This window comes from Euleptes europaea, chromosome 7 (genome assembly GCF_029931775.1).
Source record: "Euleptes europaea isolate rEulEur1 chromosome 7, rEulEur1.hap1, whole genome shotgun sequence".
Classification (NCBI taxonomy): domain Eukaryota; kingdom Metazoa; phylum Chordata; class Lepidosauria; order Squamata; family Sphaerodactylidae; genus Euleptes; species Euleptes europaea.
In genome coordinates this window covers 65678860-65699065 of record NC_079318.1, presented here as the reverse complement: position 1 = coordinate 65699065, position 20206 = coordinate 65678860, and the positions used below count along the sequence as shown (strand labels likewise).

Here is a 20206-nt window from a genome sequence, read left to right as displayed (position 1 = left end):
CCAGCTAAGATGACATTTAAAAGGCTCTTAAGTTACAAACCTGGATTTACTCTGATAGAACATGTGGATACAGTTCTGTGTTTCTAATGGGACAGTCATAATTTGTCAACTGTCGTAGTTTACAAACTATCACCTTTTCCAGCCTGGAAGAGCAATTTCATTCAGCAGCTGTTAGAACGAAATTTGTTTTCTATTTCTTCCTGCACCATAATTCACTAAAGTAAATATTATTACACACAGTTTGTTTGTAAATGGTGTCTCACACCTGTAATTTACAGCTTGCAAGCTGTTTTTTCTCCTCCCTGTTTGAATTTAGACAATGCATGCATAAAATTGCAGTCGATGAATATGTAGAATATCTACAACTGAGAATAGAGGGGCTGTTTATCTAAGCACTGGGTGCCAAGCCTAGCAGTAGAGTGAAGAAGGGGAGATGTGAGGGTGCCATATGAAGAACCCGACCCCAAATGCGTTCTGCCAGCCAGATCCATGTACGAAAGAGCAGGAGGTCAAAGCCTGTGCAGAGCCGGGAACACATCAGGCAATCATTCTGCTTGCTTGATGGGACAAGGGACACTTCTGCCATTTCTGCCTGTTGTGGTCAACCCAGGGGCCTCATCCTGCTTGCCAGTAGCAGGGGTTGATGTTGTGCATTGCCAGCCCTTCTGAGACTGAAGTAGGGTTGCCAACCTCTGGGTGGTGCCTGGAGATCTCCTGCTATTACAACTGATATCCAGGCCACAGATATAATTTCAGCTGGAGCAAATGGCCACTTTGGTAGGTGGACTCTATGGCATTATACCCCACTGAAGTCCTTTCCTAGCTGCCTACTCCAGACCAAGAGCCACAGGTCAAGAGTCAAGAGCTTGCGCCTTTGTCGAGAGCCTCCTTTTGAAATGCACCACAGATTTCAATTACCTGTTAAAGACAAGCAGAAACCATGGAGCAGGCAGGATCAGCATCTCTCAGAATCTTAGCCAGGAAACGAGGGGGAAATATCCAACAGCCCTCCTTAGCCCAATGGGGCTACTCTGGTTAGGGTCTCCTTTTGAAATGCACCACAGACTTCTATTACCTGTCTTCAGCCACTTGATTACATGTTTTAAGAAATTAGACACACTACATATATATATCTTTGCTCATATGTGATCCAGATATAGAATTCACTGGCAGGCACTCTGTCCATCAAGCAGAAGCTGAGCAGGCTGCAGCTCTGTGGCATCTAGGTTTGTTTCCCAGATGTTCCAGACAACTCCATTGTATGTTTCACAAGCTCAGTGTTACATCTTGCAATCTTAAAGGAGTATTTTTAAACTAATTATCACCATCAAGCGTGTCCCTGTGATCAGGAGATACAGAAGTTCCCAACACTGTATTTTGTCACCTATTGCATTAGAGCTTAATAATATTTTAACTTTGGAGATGGAGAATCACAAGCAAGGGGTTGTTGTTTTGCTTGTTTTTAATTTACTCTTTCTTCCAAATCTTTCCTTTTCAGGGAATGTTAGAAAAGAACAGCAGAGTTCAGTGTTTATTTATTTATTTAAAATATTTATCTGCCCATTTTCTCCTGAGCATCTCAGAATCCATATTCAGTTGCTTCATTGACATGAATGGGATTTGCACAAGAATACAACTTATGGCTACTTGGATTTTTCTTCATCCAAAAGAGGGATTCCTAAGCAGGATTTAACACAAGAGTGAGGTCTTGCAAGAAAACATGTTGATCAGTTTTGTGTATCAGTTCTTTGAATCCTTCTTTCATCCATGACAGTATCCTGGAATCTTACCATATATGTTGAGGAAGCAATGCTTATAAGGTTCCCAACTGTCCAGTAATGGCGGACAATTGCCTGCCAGTTCATATGGCTGTCTGCCACCCCTCAGCTGGTGAGTGATCTGAAGGAGCGATCTGCACACCCAGTACAATGACATCACTGCTGGGTTAACACGGAAGCGCCAGCATCATACTAGGGGATGCTCTAGCACTCTCGTCCAAAAAACCATAGGGTTTTTGGGGAGAATGCTACAGCATCCCCTGTGCATGGTTGGTGCTTCCGGGTAAAACCGGAAGTGACAACATCACACTGGGCATGCAGAGTGCCATCCCTGAACCTGCCTCTGTGAAGCGTTTGCTGGTTGCCAGGAGAACCTGGCAACCCTAAATGCACAGGACCAGAGTTTCTACCCATTTTTTAAAGTGTCTGGCCCACGTTGTTTTCCTGAGAAATTTGGCAGTGTGATGACAAAGGCTTAGGTGAAAAGGAAGCAAATAGAAGTTCCCATTAATTTGGTTCTGTCCTCCACCCACACATGCTCATGACTTTTAGGTTGATATATTGAGAGCTTCCATGGCCTGAAGCCCAGTTACATAGTACTTGCTGTTGCATGTTTCTTTCCCCTGACCCTTTTTTAAACTGGAAAGCTGTCTCACAGGCTGCAACTATATGTCTGTCTATTTAATTTATAAGCCCACCTTTCTCCCTGATAACTGGCCCCAAGGGTGGGTAATAATAACATTAGCATGCCATAACATTATTGTGGCAGGGTATAAATAAAGTAAGGAAATAAATAAAAAAGAATTAACAATTCCATCCTATGTAGAGTCTCTCCAGTCTGAGCCCTTTGAAATCAATGGGCTTGGCTGGCATAACTTTGCAGAGGACTGCAATATTGGATAATCAGCATTAACAAAAATAAAGACAGTGGCTTGAATCCTATTCAAGGGAATCTCTGCCATGGAGCACATTTCTTCTCAGACTTCCATTCATGCATGTTCACTGGCTTCCAGTAGGCCCTTGTGCAAACAGATCCAAGACTACACCTCTCAGGGACTCATAAAGCAAACAGATCCAAGACTACACCTCTCAGGCTCCCATAAAGCAAATCATCTTGAAGAGCCAAAGGCTCTTCTAAAGTGTTCGGTTTTACAAGTTCTCCAGAACAGCAAGAAACATAGGTCTTCTAATATCCTCCAGGAGGCTATCCCACTACTTTGGAGCAGCCTCTTAAAAAGGCCCTAGTGGAGCAGGACAAGAATCAGCTGTTTGCCTGCTCAAAACTGCCCTCCCCATGCTGCTGTTCCCCTTGTGAGGAAAAGGTACAGAGACTCTATATCCTTCTTCCCATGGTTAAGAAAGCCTCTTGAAAGTGCAATTCTGAGGGAAAGAGCCTTTCATCACTCCAAGGCTGCTTTTGAGTTACAGAAGACTGCTAGGGGACAGAAATGTGCAACTGCTAGGGGAAAGAAACGTGCAACTGCGTGCAAGGTGTAGTTTGGTCCTAGCTCAGTATATATCAGTAAATATTGGAGAACAAGGCTGCTGTCGAAGAAATGTGCATTGTTCACTGATCTTCCCAAAGTGTAGAAAATTACAGGTATTTGCCTGCACAGGTCTAATGGTGTTCTATTGCAGTTTTCTCCAAAGAACGTTTCTCCTAGGTCTCTGAGAGAAGGAGGCTGCACAAAGAAAACTTGAGGTGTGTGTGTGTGTTAACAAAGAGAATGATTCAGTGGGAAGGGATTCTATTAATTAGGGTTTTCTTCACTCGAAGCAAATAAGGATTTTCACATTACTGATGAGACCAGTAACTCCACTGGGCATGCAAAGCTCCAAGTACAGAGGTTACACAAAAGAACCCTGTAAGTGTTGCATAAAATGCAATATTTGCAGATGGAGTATACAGTTGAGAATGCTATTTGAAAAGGAGTTTTTGTGTGTGAGAGGTAGCTTAGGCCGTGGATGACCAGCTGCAACATCCTTGAGCCAGGCACAGTGCAATCCTAAGCAAAGTTACATTCTTCTAAGCCTACTGACTTCAATGGATTTAGGGTGTAATCCTGTTTAGGATTGGATTGCGCTGTTAGTTCTGAAGACTAAGGCCAAACACAACTCTTTTATTTCCAGGCTGTCTTATAAAGTCAACCAGTGCAATTCTGAAAGGGGGCCCAAAAAGGGTTTGGAGGCGGCGTGACCTCTGCGGCGGCATAAGTGCCACTTGCACCATTCAAATGGGCACTTACGTCACCGCAGGACCACTTATGCTGATGTTGGGGAGCCATGGCAGCATGAGGCACAGGCACTGGTGCAGCCTCAGTCACAGCATTTCTCCAGCACAAGGACTTGTGCTGGTGCCAAAGAGGGCATTCCCAAGGGCAGGGCTGACTTTAGTCAACTCCTTAAGCTCTTTCCATGGGGCTTGGGGAGTTTTTCATTTTTGGCTTGCTGTGCTCGGTGCAGCAAACTGCTCAGGAGGTGGTGCAGTTGCACCATCCCCGGCTGCCCCAGAAGTACCCCCCCTTAGGATTTCTCTGAACATCACAGAACAGTAATAGCTTTGTGAAGATGGTCTCATCATGCATTTGAAAGGCATGAGAACATTGTTTGGAGAATGGCTGAGGAGTGAATGTGCTTCCTGAAAGGTTTGGTCAGGAGAAAGATAGATGGCAATCCTTTGCCTTTGTAGAATACAATCATATTCCTTTGACAGAATAGCTGGCTGGCAAGACCAAATACATTAAACCAGGACACCAGCTGTAAATCCAGCATTGTGATATATGTCATAGAGCGCAAGCATTGAAAAATCAACTAGAGGTTCTTCGGACCCATTTTGGAGATAAATCACACACTCCCAAAAGCTTGAGCAACTTGTTATCAGACATTTCTTTTTGTATGACCACAGTCTTTTGGGTTTGGGAGTACATCCAATAGAAATCTGTCCAGTGGTTTTCTGATGTGAGACCAGACCATTCTAATTATTTTAATGCACTGCATTTAAATGGTTTTCATTTTTCATTGACCTTTGAATAAGTCATTCTGGCTGTTCATTCCAAAAATGCTTAATATTAAATATTACTATTAAACATTGACTATTTTTAAAAAGAAAAAAAAAGACACCCACAAAACAGAGAAGGAGCATTTTTCCTTGCAGTGTATTGTTTAAACAGTAGCAGTCATTCATCCATTGGATTCAGGCTTCAGACTTGCAAAAGCTTTAGAGTTTTTTAAGGGAATGTGGAATTTCTTTGAGAAAATAAATTAAGTGAGACTCTCTCTCTGACTTCTTGGATTCAAAAATAACTACAATGGTAAAGTGAGGCCCAGGACAGGTCAGAAAATATGTGCTTTGAACTGTGTCATTATAGAAGTGGACCACCTTTTTCAAACTGTTGAGGTCAGAGACTCTGTCGGTCATAATCATAATGACATTGAGCCAATGCATCACAGGCCTGTCACTGGACAGATAGACTGCTGCTGGAAACTGATCTACAACTTTTGGGGCTTCCTGATAGGAATGGGGAAGATGAGAAACATGTTCCCTAAAGCTCTCTGACCCTCAGGTGTCAAAGATTAAAGAAATATTAACAGCAGCATATTTCCTGATGAATCTGGAAGTTTTCCCAAAATAGCCAGGATTGGCTTTTGCAAAAAAATTCATTTCAGGTGAAGTTGTTTGCCAACTAAGTGCTTCATGAAAGTAAAAGCAAAATTTGGCAAGAAGACTATTTTTGAGCTTCTTTTGCCAAAGGTAAAAATGTGGAGCTACACAGCCTTCTAAGGTTGGCCACCCAACAAATGTTTCTTGGTTCCTAACTGCTTCTCAAAGATCTGTCCCCATGTTTGTAGCTTTGTGTGAGCATGGAGCAAGTTGACCAAGGAGGGGAGCGATTTCTACTCTGAACTCTGTGCCTGAACCTTCAAAAGGTTGGTAAGCACCTGAGCTTCTAATTAAAAATTGCATTCAGGAGGACTAAGGATTGCATGATGAGACCTTGAGCTATATTTCTTTAATATGGTTTCCAAGATGTTTACCATTTGCTCAGGACTGATAAACCCCTGGATGCTGAGGCTGCACATTTTTTTATAGAAGTCAGCAATTTCCATCCAAGCCTGCGAGGGTGGGGGGCATCTCAGAGAGGTGATAAAGCTGTTCTTACAGGTGAGGGGCTGTTCCTCCCAATGCATTCTGGCCTGTTGCTACCACCTTCTTCAGTTCATTAGGCAGAGATGTGTCTGTGGTGTATATGGAGTCCTTTTGGCTGAAGAACAACTGCCCACCTAATTTCTGGCTCAAAAAGATCATGCTGTGATAGGCTTTCTTGGCGGGAGCCAAGTGGGCAGCCTGGCCAGAAGTGAAAGCCACCTAGCCTGGCACTCTTGTTCACTTTGCATTCCTTCTCCACATTGTCCGAGGGCTTGTTGTAGGAAAAGATACCCAGGTGGGAGAAGATGGTCTCCAGCACCACCTGCTCCTCTGGCCCTGGCACTCCCAGAGGAATCAACTCCCCTATTCCCCTCTCATCTTCACTCTCTCTCACACACAACCTGTGAAACCAGACAAAGTAGTAGCCAGGGGGAATTTCTGGATGCTCGAATTGAACACTCCCCAGAGACTTAATTTGGAGGAGAGTACATAATAATTAACCTATGTTTTTAATGGTTTTGTTTTCAACCTTTCTTGCATCCTTTTATGACAGATTCTTCCTGAGAATTCTCACCATCTTCATCACTTTCAGAACTGTTACCTTGGGTCCCAATGCCTTCCTTAACAGCTCAGTGTTAACTGATGGAGGTGGAAACCAAAAAATAATTTAAATAATTTAAAGTTTATTTATGTCGCCAGTCCCTTTTATATAGATTAGAGAAGCACAGACAAGAATACAAATGAAGTAAGTGAAACAATGTAAACTGCTTATTAATGCTCAGAAGACTAGTAGCATTCATTCCCCTACCCTTCCATCCTAAAAATTAGATCCCCAGTTTGCCCTAACAATTATGACCAGGTCAATTAAAGAAAAAAATATCATACGGCTAAAGAGTAGAATAGGCTTGTCTGATCAGTTGAAGGTCAAAGTCAAAAAAGTTCCTGCTCTACCTTAATGTGACCAGCTAATCCTCTGTTGTCATATTATGCTGGGGAGGGGGGATGCTGGCTGTAGCTGTAGAGAAAGCTTGCTAGAGGTGGGGCAACACATAAAACCAGTGCCCTCCACTTTCTCTCATTGGCTGGCCCACAACAAGACATAATGATTCATGAGGCCTGTCAGCCTGGAGCCTCATTCTGTGACATGATACAGTGGCAAAATGGCTCCTGCAGGACCTGCGAATGGGTGAACAAGGGAATATACAGAGTTTGCCACAAACCCTGCAGGTTTGAATGGGTCATGTAAGGAATATCAAGAAAAAGACCATTTATATAGAGGTTTTCTTCTCTTCTTCTATGTTTCACATTGCTACCACTTCTACTGCACCCAGTTATTTCCTCATGGATCTAGAGAAGAGATCCTTGTGAAAGCATACCCTCTTTCCTCCCAACACCACCTCAGGGCTGTTTACTGCTATTGCAGCAAGAAACGTGTTTGCACCAAGACCTATCTTCACAACAATACTGTTAATGGTGAAAAACCTGTCTAAGACCACCCTGGCCATTTTGGCTGAGCAAATACTTCAAGCAAAGTCCCCCCTGCTCCAAGGCTGATAACCTACCCAATATGGCTGTGTAACTGTGACCCACAGCAGTTAACACCTCCATAGGATCAGGATACCTCTTGGCAGTTAAAGTAGCATCTCCAACCTACCACATATGTAAATCTTTCTACATGTTTTCCCAAGCCAGATTTCTCTAAATAATACATTGTCTCATACATTTTAAATTTGGGCTGTAAGTCTGCCATAGAAAATGCAATGCATCCTATTATCAGTCAGTTCCAGTCAAACATCTTGTCTGCAGCATTCCCTAGTGGGAAATGTAGGTCATGGATAATTTACTGATATGGGGATCCTTGACCAGGTATGTAAGATTATGTATGAGTGCATCATCATCACAATGCACCGTAACTGTAAAATGCCAAAGAACATCCTGGCAGGGAGATGGATGAGCTTGGCTTGTTGTTTCTTCGGTGTGTGTTTTTTCCTCCTAAGCTCTTTCATTAAGCTAGCATGAGATACTTCAGCATAATGCTGCCGTTTCATTAGAGAATCTTGGGTAGATTTGCCAAGAAGTATTTAAGAGTAAGCAAAAAGGCCTTAACTAAAGGCTATGCAATTTCACGGTGAGTTATGTGTCTGGAAAGCAATAGTTCATCACCTCTAAATTCACACGGTTCATTACTTGCCAATCCAACATACAGAGACATCACTGCGGAGGAATCCAAATGGACGCTAAATCGACATGAGCCCTGTAATTATGAGGCAATCAAAATAAAAGTCACTGGGTTTCAAAGTTAAAATGAAAATCTGTAATTATGTTCTTTTTTTAAAACCAAAGAAGCTTAGATTAAAGAGAACGGGAGGGAGGGAGGCACAACTGTATGCAAATCAGATGCACAGAGCTCAGTAGAATATATCGCTCAGTGCCTGTGCTTTCTAAATAATAGACAAGGTAACCATATAGACTGATTCCGTTGAAACTTCTGACAAGTGTGATTTATGGGGTTCTTCAAGCACATTCAGCACCTGAATATTCAATGGGAAGGGCTTGCCTCCCCTCCCCCAATCTAATCTTGTATGGAATGATATTAAAACGGTGGCTTAACTTGGGAAGCCATGAGAGAGAAGGTATGGATTGCATTTGTGCAACAAAAAAAATTACGATATGAAAAAACTGCTATTTTTGCATGCAAGGCTGCAAACAGCAATTAATCACTGTTCTTCCCCTTGTCAAAACTTGACTGTGAAGTTTTGAGAAAGAGAATACTTGAAAGGACTTATTTTAAAGCCTTTGTTGATGCCATAAAATGTCAGGAGGAAAAAAATAGGTGAGCGTCTTTGGCATAAATCAGTCAATAATGTAATATCTTTAGGAGTCCTGGATTAGTTTCGATATCCCTAAAGCAATTGGCTCTCAGGCCTAGCTGTAGATTTATGACTCCTGATACAGTTATTCTTGAGGACTCTCATTGACGTACCATGATAGGTCCCTTCATCTTCTAGCTCTTCTCTCAGTGCCGTCTCTTGCACTTCATTGGCTTTGATTGTTCTCACACGCTCGGGTTTAGTGAGGGTTTGACCCCAGGATAATTACTCTAGAGTAGCTTTGGGTGTTCTGGCAAACCACCTCTGTTAGTCTCTTGCCATGGAAACCCCCCCAAAAAGGGGTCGCCATAAGTCGGCTGTGACTTGACGGCACTTTACACACACACACACACACACACAGCTTTGTGTGTTGCTTGAGGCATTCCCTTTAGAGGGAGTTCTAAATTCCAGTTCTCTGTACCTTCCTTCAGGGACCCATGATAATTCAAGGCTGTGATCCAGTGGATATTTCATTGAAACTTAATGGCAGTGAATCACAGAGGGACTTACTTCTGAGTAGCTATGCATGGGATTGAGCAGCAAAACTGTTACTATTGCTTCATTTTTGGCATTGTTCATTATGTATGCAATGCAAATTGGTATTTTTGTGTTTCAGCCTTTTAACTGATGCTAACAGTTCTCTTTTCTCTGTTGTTGCCTGTATGGTATTTGGAAGAGATGCGAAATCTGAAGCATTTCCAAACAATTTCATGGCAGCTTCCATGGCAGAATTCCTCCCCCACCTTTTAAACCATTTACAAACACTCAAATCCAACTTGTTGCTCACCATGACAGTCTATCAGGGATTCCATAAACCTATTTTTTGCCAGTTTGAAAAGGAGGATGGGAGTTTCAAGCATCAAACAGACTACAATAGGATTGGGAGACTCTGTAGTAGGTTTGGTGGGATGTAGGTTGTCTAGGCCTGACCTAAATGATACTGTAATCATCTTTAGAAGCACTGTTCAGAATATTTCTGAAATGGTGAGGATCATTTATAACTAGGGATGCCAACTGTCTGGAGAGATAATGTCCTGTCCCTTTAATAGGGGCTTCATGGGATGTTATTTACCCAGTGATTGTATGCCATAAGAAGCTTCAGCCTATTTTCATACATGAAGTCCCAATTACAGAAAAAGACATTTTTCACCAGGCCTGCTGGCAAGTGGCAACCCTGTTTTTAACAACCACCAATTTCCCACTAAATATACATCATAAGCAAGAAGCAAACACTCGGTCTGCCAGATTGGAAATATGGCAAGCCTAAGAATTGACTGTTGTTAAATTGAAGGACTTTGTTGTTAAATTGAAGGACTACCCCCCCAACAATCTTTGATATGATGTTTCTCTGTGATGTGATATATGTATGGCTGACTGCCAGACCATTCTCTTATATGGCATTGCCTCTGCAAACTTGAGCTCTCTTTGCAGACCTAATCTCCTAGCATCAGATTTGTTATGTGAAGGGGCTGCTTTAGCTCTGCAAGCTAAGCTGGACATTTTGCAGTGCATTCCATTTAAGGGCTGACTCCCTCTTTCTCTCCTCCTTTCAAATACCATCTGAAATCTCCCTTCTCATGCAGCTTCAGAGGAGACAAGGCAGCAGCATAGAAATCCCATGAACACTTGAAGCTGCCTTATAATGAATCAGACCATTAGTCCATCAAGATCTGTAGTGCCTGATCAGACTGGCAGCAGCTCTCCAGGGTCACAGGAAGCAGTCTTTCACATCATCTACTACCACTTTTTAACTGGAGATGATGGGGATTGAACCTGGGACCACCTGCATGCAAAGCAGATGCTCTACTACTGAGCCACAATCTCTCCCCTGGATCAGAGTAAGGTAGCAGTATAAGGTAGCAGTGTGCCTCTATAAGTCAAACCTTGCTGTGCTGTCACATGTATCCCAGGGAACACATGGGTTTCCCTAACAGGCCAAATAGCACTCTCGTGGACCACATCAAGTCCTGAAAACAGTGTATGGGCAAAGGATGAAACATAAAGCCTAAATGGCCTCCATATAAGTTTCTTAAACCGAATGAAATAGTTCTGTATGTGTGTTTTTAAGTGATAATTCAGGTTACTCCTCCGCCCTCCAGTCCACTAAATGGCTTAGTCTGACAGATGAACACTTTTCTGTGCAACCCGCAGCTGCTCATGTGGGAAGGAGCATGGCCAAGACCAGGCAGCCATGCCTATTAAGGCTGCAGTCTTATGGGGAGGAGGGGCCATGGCTCGGTGGTAGAGCCTCTGCTTGTTGGCATGCAGAAGGCCCCAGGTTCAATCCCCGGCATCTCCAGTTAAAGGGACTAGGCAAGAAGGTGAAGTGAAAGACCTCTGCCTGAGACCCTGGAGAGCCACTGCCAGTCTGAGTAGACAGTACTGACTTTGATGGACCAGTGATCTGATTCAGTATAAGGAAGGTTCATGTATGCATAATGTGGTCCTTGTCTGAATTGGGTACTCTGAACATAAGAGTTGAGGAGAACCCACTGCAACTATTCCAGAGTTTTATGTTGTAAGGAGATGATGCTTCAGGAGAATAAAAGCTCATCTTCACTATTGGTTTGAGAGATGCAGTGGCTACTGCTGCAGGTAATAAGGATTGAGATCTGGATGTCTAGGCTTCATTATAACCCACAACCAGATCCATCCAGTTCCCATTGCTCATTTTCTTCCCTACATGTCTTTACAGGATCCTATGGTTGGGGCGCACTGACTCCCATTTCAGCAGCTAGCCTAATAATGGTTGCTTAAGATATGATACAATTTTACCCTTAAGAGCACTTAAGTTTTTTTGTTGCCATAAAATAATCATTTCTAAGTGTCATGTTGGTGTGCCTTCATGTCTTTACTCTTCAGGGCTTCTTGAAATTTGCTTGTCTCAGGTGCCAAGAGAGCTGTCTGGTCACAGGGTCACTTTCTTTCAGACAGCAGCCCCTAATGGTGTTCTGCCCATGCTGTGTTATGACCTGGCATGCAAAGCTAAAGAAATCTATGAGCAAAGGTTTAATGGTCTTGTAGCTTTATCTTAGAACATTTTTTCCAGCAATTTGTAGTATTAGTCACTTCTGTACAAGTGACATACAAGCACTGAAAACATGTAAAGGAAACAATCCTACAGAAACAACAACAAAATTCAGAACTTTCTGGGGTGGTGTATTGTTTGGTTTTTGTTTCTGTACTATTGTTTAGATCACAAAACCCAGAAGTATTAATACTATTTGCTTCAATGCCAAAAGGATACACAGACATCCCACCCTCCACATACTCCCTCCCTTCCAAGAAATCCCAATAATTCAATTACTTTGTCGCTTCTCTTGAAATCCCTCAGAGATTTCTCTAAATAGAACCTTCCAAATCTCTCCCCTGCCCACCCCCCAAATTTCACTGTATATGAAATTCAGGGGTATTTCTGTTCTGGTGAGGCATCCAAAATTCTCCTCCTCCAAATTTGGAAGTTGAAAATTATTTGATCTTGTTTACAAAGTGGAACTGATGCGTTAGGAATCCACAGTGGAGTGTGTGTGTTTCTAACTACTGTACAGTGTCCTGTACATTTGCAGTTTGCCTCCAGATTCCATTCTTCCATTTCATTTGCATCTTCTTCCCCTTGTTGATACCAATGTGCATGTGCACAATGACATAATTCTTGGGGGGGGCATCATCTGATTGTTTGTACGTATATCAAGTTACTTTTATGATGGCATTTTACAAATGTGGATGAACCCATATGCTCTTCAACAGAAAACACACACACAAATAATATCGATCTAATTATTACCTTTTTACAGAATTGTATCCATGTGCATATGGGTGTTGATAACATAAAGGAGGGCCTGAAAGCTGTAGCAGATTATATATGCTCCTGTTCTAGAGTTAATTTTAGAAATGTTCTTAATTAAACCAAACTAAAAGCAGTGTAGCATACAGCACCAAGTAAACTCTCAAAAATATAAAGGAACACAACAAGGAAAATCTGCTCACTTTTATGCTGCTCAAAGGTCTTATCAATTTTCCCCACAACAAATAGAGTTCTTTCCACAGTAATGTAACAGAAACAATGTTAGTATAGGTACTGCACTGCTAGGGAGGAGAGGCAGCATGATATACCTTGATCTCATCAGATCTCGGAGGCTAAGCAGGGTTAGGACTTGGATGAGAGACCACCAAGGAAGGCTTTGCACAGGAAAGCAATGGCAAACCACCTTTGCTTCTCTCACCTGTCTTGAAAGCCCATTGCTGGGTTACCATAAATCGGTTGTGACATGATGGCACTTACAAGCTAATGTACTGCAGTACTAATGAATTAGAACCTGGATCTCCCAGATATTAGTCTGACACTCTTAACTTCTACACTAGCTTTTCACATGTAGAAAATGAGCAGGCAATTCTGCCTGATACCGAGTAACACTATTAGTTCACTGAGCTATTAATCCATTCTGGCTGGCAGAGAAAGGTCTTTCTAAATATCTACAGTTTGAGATTAAGAATATAAGAAAAGCCCTGCTGGATCAGACCAAGGTCCATCAAGTCCAGCAGTCTGTTCACACAGTGGCCAACCAGGTGCCTCTAGGAAGCCCACTAGGAAGATTGTTTAACTTGAGATGTCAGACCAGAGTTTTTGTGCATGCAAAGCATGTGCTCTGCCATTGATCCATAGCCACTCTTTCCATGTCTGAACTGGTTCTGAAGTGGTCCTCCAGTTCTGATTCAGAAAGAAAGTGCGCCAATGCTCAAACGTTTGAGAAGGACTGGTCTAGAATATTTGGGCATCTAGTTCCAGAGTGGTGGCAAAATGACAACAAGGAATCACATAGTGACAGTGTAGCTTTGCTTTTGGGGTCTCAAATATACAAGTTTGGAGAATTTGTTCCTTCTAGACTAGCTTCTGGCAGTTGTGTTGAATGTTCATAATCATAATGCTGCGAATTTCACAAAGAACCTGTTCAGCAGTCAAACTGTCCAAGGTCATTGGAGTCTCCCCTGTACCTATTGGGAAGCGGCAGCAGGCCCAGGGCTCCCCAGCGCAAAATAGGCAAGGGAAGGAGCAAAGGCAGCCAAAGGAGAGGGGGCTGGAGGCACCAAGAGAGATGTGGGGCTCATCTCCCTGACGGAGCTTGGAGCTGCAGCGGCAAAGGCTGGGAGTAGGGTTGCCAACCTCCAGGTAGTGGGGAGAAAAAAAGCACCTCTGTACTAATACCACAAGGTTAGGAAAACAGTACAAGATGATATATATACACAAAGTGCAAATTTTATAAGCTACTGAGATGAAGCAAGGACCATATACATGACGCATACATAGCACAAATATATACAATATGTACAATCTGCATAAAGCAGAAATGATTCCAAAGGTCTCAACAGAGTGCCAGGTAAGTATTAGTATTGTAATCTTTGTGTATAAAGTCCATATAGAGCCACAATCATCAATGGATACAGCCATTTCAGATCCAAGCAGTGGAAATCTTTCTTCAGTCCTTCAAAAAAGTGCTGTTATACATTCATAATTCCTTCCCATGCAGGGTAAGTACAAATTGATTCAATCAGACGTCAGCAAAGTACATCACATAGTGCAGCAGGTAGTAGCTGGAGATCTCCTGCTAGTACAACGGATCTCCAGCCAATAGAGATCAGTTCACCTGGAGAAAACAGCCACTTTGGCAATTGGACTCTATGGCATTGAAGTCCCTCCCCTCTCAAACCCCACCCTCCACAGGCTCTGCCCCCAAAACCTCCTAGGGGGTGGGCTGGGAAAGAAATAGTGCTTCTGGTCTCTGCATTGCAAAAGGGGGAAGAAAGAGAGATGATTTATCTCCTTTTCTCTTCAGCCTAAGCTGACAGCCTGGGGTGGGAAGAAGATCTTTTTTTCCCACTCTATCCCAAACTGAGAGCTTGGGCCACAGACAGCCATATAGAGCTTAGGCCATAGACAGCCCAAGCTGAGAATGTGGAGTGGGGAGTAGGCAGAAGAGAAGGGGAATCAGCCAGGCTTCTGATCACTCCCTCCCAGTCTGCTGAATCGTAGTAACTCTGGGACAAAGCAGATTTTCCCTTGTGAGCGATCAGAAGAACCTGGCCTCCAGATGATTTGCTGGGAGCTGGCTCATGATTCCCACCCCCACCCCCACCCCAAAAAAGCCTTTGCTGGGTTCTGATGGCAGCAGTTAGCCTGTTCCTGCAAACAGATGCAAATAGGTGGAAATACCTAACAACCCATTGATTATTTGGCTACCTGATTGCTTCTGGAGAACAGGATGCAAGCCAAACCAGCAGATGTATGAACCTCCCTAGTTCAAAGTAGCATCTGAGAGTATGTGTGCCATGTGAACTCGTTGTTTTATCTGCTTAGAGGTTGATTGGAGGGGCTCTTCTGAGTGGTTTTGAAGGGGGTGTTGAAGGGGTTTTTGTTATCATGTGTCCTTTTTCATTTTGCTTTCAGAAGATGCAGTGGTATGGTGTGCTGCAATGAGCTACCCAGTGCCATTTTGAAGAGAAAACTAAGCTTCACACCCTCCCCATAGTGATTGTGGTTAGAATATCCAGGCAAACACTCCACCTTCAACCACCCCACTCTTTACCCTCTTTAAAACCAGTCAAAGAGGGCTCATTTTTATCCAGTTTGAAGGCATGACACCCACAAGTCATGCTCAGAATGAGTGTGACCTCGTGTGGATGGTCCCTTTAAATGGTGTGGGGGAGTCCTGCTCTCCATGTGGGAAAGAATCTCCACGTGGAAGCAGCCATAGTAGAAAAAAACTCTTTTCGGCCTGGAAACAACACTTTGTCCTTGTAAAAGTAGACACACTTTGTTCCTGAGCAAACATGAAAAAGTGGAGCTCCAGGATGGCACTTTGTAAAGTCTGAGCTCATTGCTGTAAGACAACCTCAAATGTTGTTTTCCTTTGGAACGGCTCCTTATGTTTGCTGTTGGAAGCTGTTAGCTAAGCTATGGCGTGTCCTACCCACTTCCACCACCTTGCCCATCTGGTGTTCATTTTAAAAAATAAAAACCTGCATTAAGCATCTGTTATGTACCATCCATTTTTGAAGGGCCATACTTGCAAAAGAAACCGTTTCCAGGAAGGGAAAGGTAAGATTTACAGAAACTGCCTCCTTTTTGGCATAAAGAATCATGTACAAGATGGTGCCATTTTGAGATTAAGAAATTATTGTTGTACTGATTCTATTCATCATGTTTTTATACTGTTCGTCCTCCAAGGGAGCTCAGGGCAATTTAGATGGTTCTTCTCACCACACAAAACCCTTGTGAATTATGTTAGGCTGAGAAAGGGGTGACTGGCCCAAGATCTCCTAGTGACCCTCATGAATGAGTGGTGATTTGAATCTGGGTCTCTCCCCTCCAACGCTATCACTGCTATGCCATACAAACTCTTTAAGGAAGCGAAAGGTCTTTCCAAATATGTCCTGTGTGGAGGAGCCAGAGATTAAACTTGTCACTTCTTATATTGCAAAGTATGTATTCTTCTTGTTGTTCTTTTCCGAAGAACTCAGTTTGTTGACTCAGCCGCATCTGAGACCTTCTGAAAGCCTCAGGGCAAGAAATGAATGTCTATAGGAAGAATGGAAAGAGGGTTTTATTTTGGAAATGCTTGTCCCTAAAATGTGTTGTTAGTAAAGCTATCCTCCAGTTATTTGTTTTTTTGCTAATCAGTGACCATATTAATAAATTATTATTATTACCCTCTAGTTGATCAGGAGCGCATTCAAACAACTTAAGCAATTTTAATCACATTGAGTTCAGTGGCAAAGATTCAGTTTATTTATGTGGAGCCCTTATAAGCCCATTGTTCTTAGACAACTGGGAACCAAGAATCAAGGGATCAGCTTCCTCTTGATAAAAACAATCCATAATATCAGTAATTGAAACATTAAAACAACTACCAGCAGCATTTCCAGTGAACATGTGCCCTTTTAATAGTTTAATGCCAAAGAAAAGTCCAAACAACATATAAACCTTTAAATCATATCAAACATTAAGAGACTCCACACCTAAGTCCCTCTTAAAGAGCTGAGTTTTTGAGCCCATTGAAAATGCGGTCACAGTGGAGGCTCTCCTCTTATCTGAAGGGCCATTCCAAAGGTTTGGGACAGGCACCAAAAAGTCCCATAAACAGGAAGCAGCTGATTGCATCTTCGGGGGGAGGGGGCAACCAAAAGATGTTGAGGTGCTGAATGGAGTTTCCACATGAGGTTACAGAGGGAGAGATAGTCCTTCAAGTAGGGAGGCCCCAGGTCATGAAGGGCTTTACAGGTAAGCACCAGCACACTGGACTGATCCTTAGAATTGGCAGGCATTGAAGAAATTCCAAAATGTGAGTAATATATTCCTTATGGCTAGCCTCAATAACAAATGGGCTACTAAGTTCTGTACCAGCTACACCTTCTGAGTTGCCCTTAAGGGCAACCCCATATAAAAGTGCATTACAATAGCCAAGCCCTGAGGTTACTAAAGAGTGGATCAGCATGGTCAGATAGGCAGTCTCCAAACAAAGGGAACGTTTTTGCTCTAAGTGCCTCTGAAAAATGCATTCTTAATCAACTTAGTCACCTGCTTTTCTAACAAGAGAGCAGTGCTTAACAAAAACCTATGCTCTTAACTGGACCCCAACTAATGCAGTGAGCGTAACACACCAAAGAGTTGACACCTTTGGTTCAAGCATCCAGTTCGGGCAAACTCAGTGCACATGGACAAAGGGAAAATTGCTTCAGATGCCCACAAGGGAATTACTTGGACATGAAAGGGAATGGGAAAAAAATGATGGATAGGCACTTAAAGATGCCCAAAGGCAAATGCCAGGCAAGTCGAAAGAGAGAAACAGTGTGGAGGTGTTTCTATGCTAATGCTAGAAGCCTCCAAGCAAAAATGGGGGAATTAGAGTGCATGGTTTTAAGAGAAAACATAGATATAGTGAGCATTACAGAAACCTGGTGGAGGGGAGAGAACCAGTGGGATACAGTCATCCCTGGTTACAAACAGTATAGAAATGACAGGGAAGGGCATATTGGAGGGGGTGTTGCTATGTATATCAAGGAAGGCATAGTGTCTAATACGTTAGAGACCATAAAAAGGGCAGACTCATCCACAGAATCCTTATGGGTGACGATTCCGGGCCCCAAAGGAGATTTAGTAGTGGGGACGTTCTATCGCCCCCCTGACCAAATGGCTCAGGGTGATCTTGAGATGGAGAATGAAATTAGGAAAGCATGTAAAGGTAATGAAGTAGTAATAATGGGAGACTTCAACTTCCCTCATATTGATTAGATAAATGTATGCTCCAGTCAAGCCAAAGAGATGAACTTTTTAGACATCCTAAATGACTGTGCCCTCGAACAGTTGGTCATAGACCCAACCAGAGGGGAGGCGATCCTGGATTTAATACTCTGTGGTGTTGCCAGTGATTTAGTACAAGATGTGGATATAGTTGAGCCAGTTGGCAATAGTGATCACAATGGCATCAAATTTAATTTATATGCAAGTGGGAAAGTGACTGGGAAATCTCACACAATTGCCTTTGACTTTAAAAGAGGGAACTTCTCTAAAATAAGAAAACTGGTAAAGAGGAAGTTGAAAGGAAGAGTTAGGAGGGTTAAATGTCTGGAAAAGGCTTGGGGGTTACTCAGGTCCACATTACTAGAGGCTCAGTTAGCTTGTATACCGCAGGTCAGGAAAGGTAGTAATAAGTCCAAGAGGTAACGGGTAAGGTGAAGGAAGCAATTAGAAAAAAAAAGTCTTCCTTCAGAGACTGGAAGGTTTGCCCAAACGAGGCGAACAGAAGCAAACACAAACTTGCACAAAGGAAATGCAAGCAGATAATTAGAGATGCAAAAAAAGATTTTGAGGGGCATATTGCTAAACACATCAAAACAAACAATAAGAAATTCTTTAAGAATATTAGGAGTAGGAAACCAGCTAGGGAAGCGGTTGGACCATTGGATGACAATGGGAGAAAAGGAACTCTAAGGGAGGATAAAGCGATTGCTGAAAAACTAAATGAATAATTCTCATCTGTCTTCACTGTTGAAGATACAGGGCAGATTCCTTCTCTTGAACAGAGGTTTTAGAGAGGGGAAAATGAGGAACTGAGGCAAATAGTGGGAACAAGGCAGGAAGTCCTAGAACGTCTAGACAAACTGCAAACTAACAAGTCACAGGGACCAGATGGTATTCATCCTAGAGTTCTTCAAGAACTCAAATGGGAAATTGCTGAACTTCTAACAAAGATATGTAATATGTTCCTTCGATCAGCCTCTGTACCAGAGGACTGGAGAATGGCCAATGTAACACCCATTTATAAAAAAGTTCCAGGGGGGACCCAGGAAATTACAGGCCAGTTAGCTTAACGACTGTTCCAGGTAAATTAGTGGAAAGCATTATTAAAGATAAAATTGTCAAGCATATAGAAAGGCAAGGTCTGCTGGGCAAAACCCAACATGGCTTCTGTAAGGGTAGGTCCTGTCTCAGTAACCTATTAGAGTTTTTTGAAAGTGTCAATAAGCATGTGGACAGGAATGAGCCTGTGGATATTGTGTATTTGGATTTCTAAAAAGCTTTTGACAAAGTCCCCCACCAAAGACTGCTAAGAAAACTTCATAGTCACGGGATAAGAGGACAAGTCCTCTTATGGATTGAGAGCTGGCTGAAAAATAGGAAGCAGAGAGTAGGAATCAATGGTCAGTTCTCACAATGGCGGGATGTGAGCAGTGGGGTGCCTCAGGGATCTGTGTTGGGACTGGTGCTTTTCAACCTGTTCATCAATGACCTGGAGTTGGGGTTAAACAGTGAAGTAGCCAAGTTTGCAGATGACACCAAATTAAGAGCTCCAGAAGGATCTCTGCATACTGGAAGAATGGGCATTAAAATGGCAAATGAGATTCAATGTGAGTAAGTGTAAAGTGATGCATACTGGGACAAAAAATCCCAACTTCACATATACACTGATGGGATCTGTGCTGGCAGCAACAGACCAAGAAAGGGATCTTGGGGTGGTAGTGGATAGCTCAATGAAGATGTCAACCCAGTGTGCGGCTGCTGTAAAAAAGGCAAATTCCATGCTGGCCACAATTAGACGAGGAATAGAGAATAAAACTGCTGATATCATACTGCCCTTGTACAAATCTATGGTGAGACCACACTTGGAATACTGTGTACAGTTCTGGTCACCACATCTAAAAAAGGATATTACAGAGCTTGAGAAGGTGCAGAAAAGAGCAACCAAAATGATTAGGGGACTAGAGCAACTGTCCTATGGGGAGCGGTTAAGATGCTTAGGGATGTTTAGCTTGGAAAGAAGGCGGCTGAGGGGAGACATGATAGAGGTCTATAAAATTATGCATGGTTTGGAGAGAATGGACAGTGAGACGTTTTTCTCCCTCTCCCATAATACTAG

The 20206-nt window shown here is 42.7% G+C and overlaps 1 protein-coding gene and 1 pseudogene across 26 annotated transcripts in view; one reads left to right on the top strand and one right to left on the bottom strand.

The window, feature by feature from the left end:
* NRXN1 (neurexin 1) overlaps nt 1-20206 on the top strand; it is a 1090355-nt gene that overhangs the window by 602277 nt on the left and 467872 nt on the right. The window lies entirely within an intron of this gene.
* Nucleotides 4959-20206, bottom strand: part of LOC130480067 (KICSTOR subunit 2-like) — a 78752-nt pseudogene continuing 63504 nt past the window's right edge.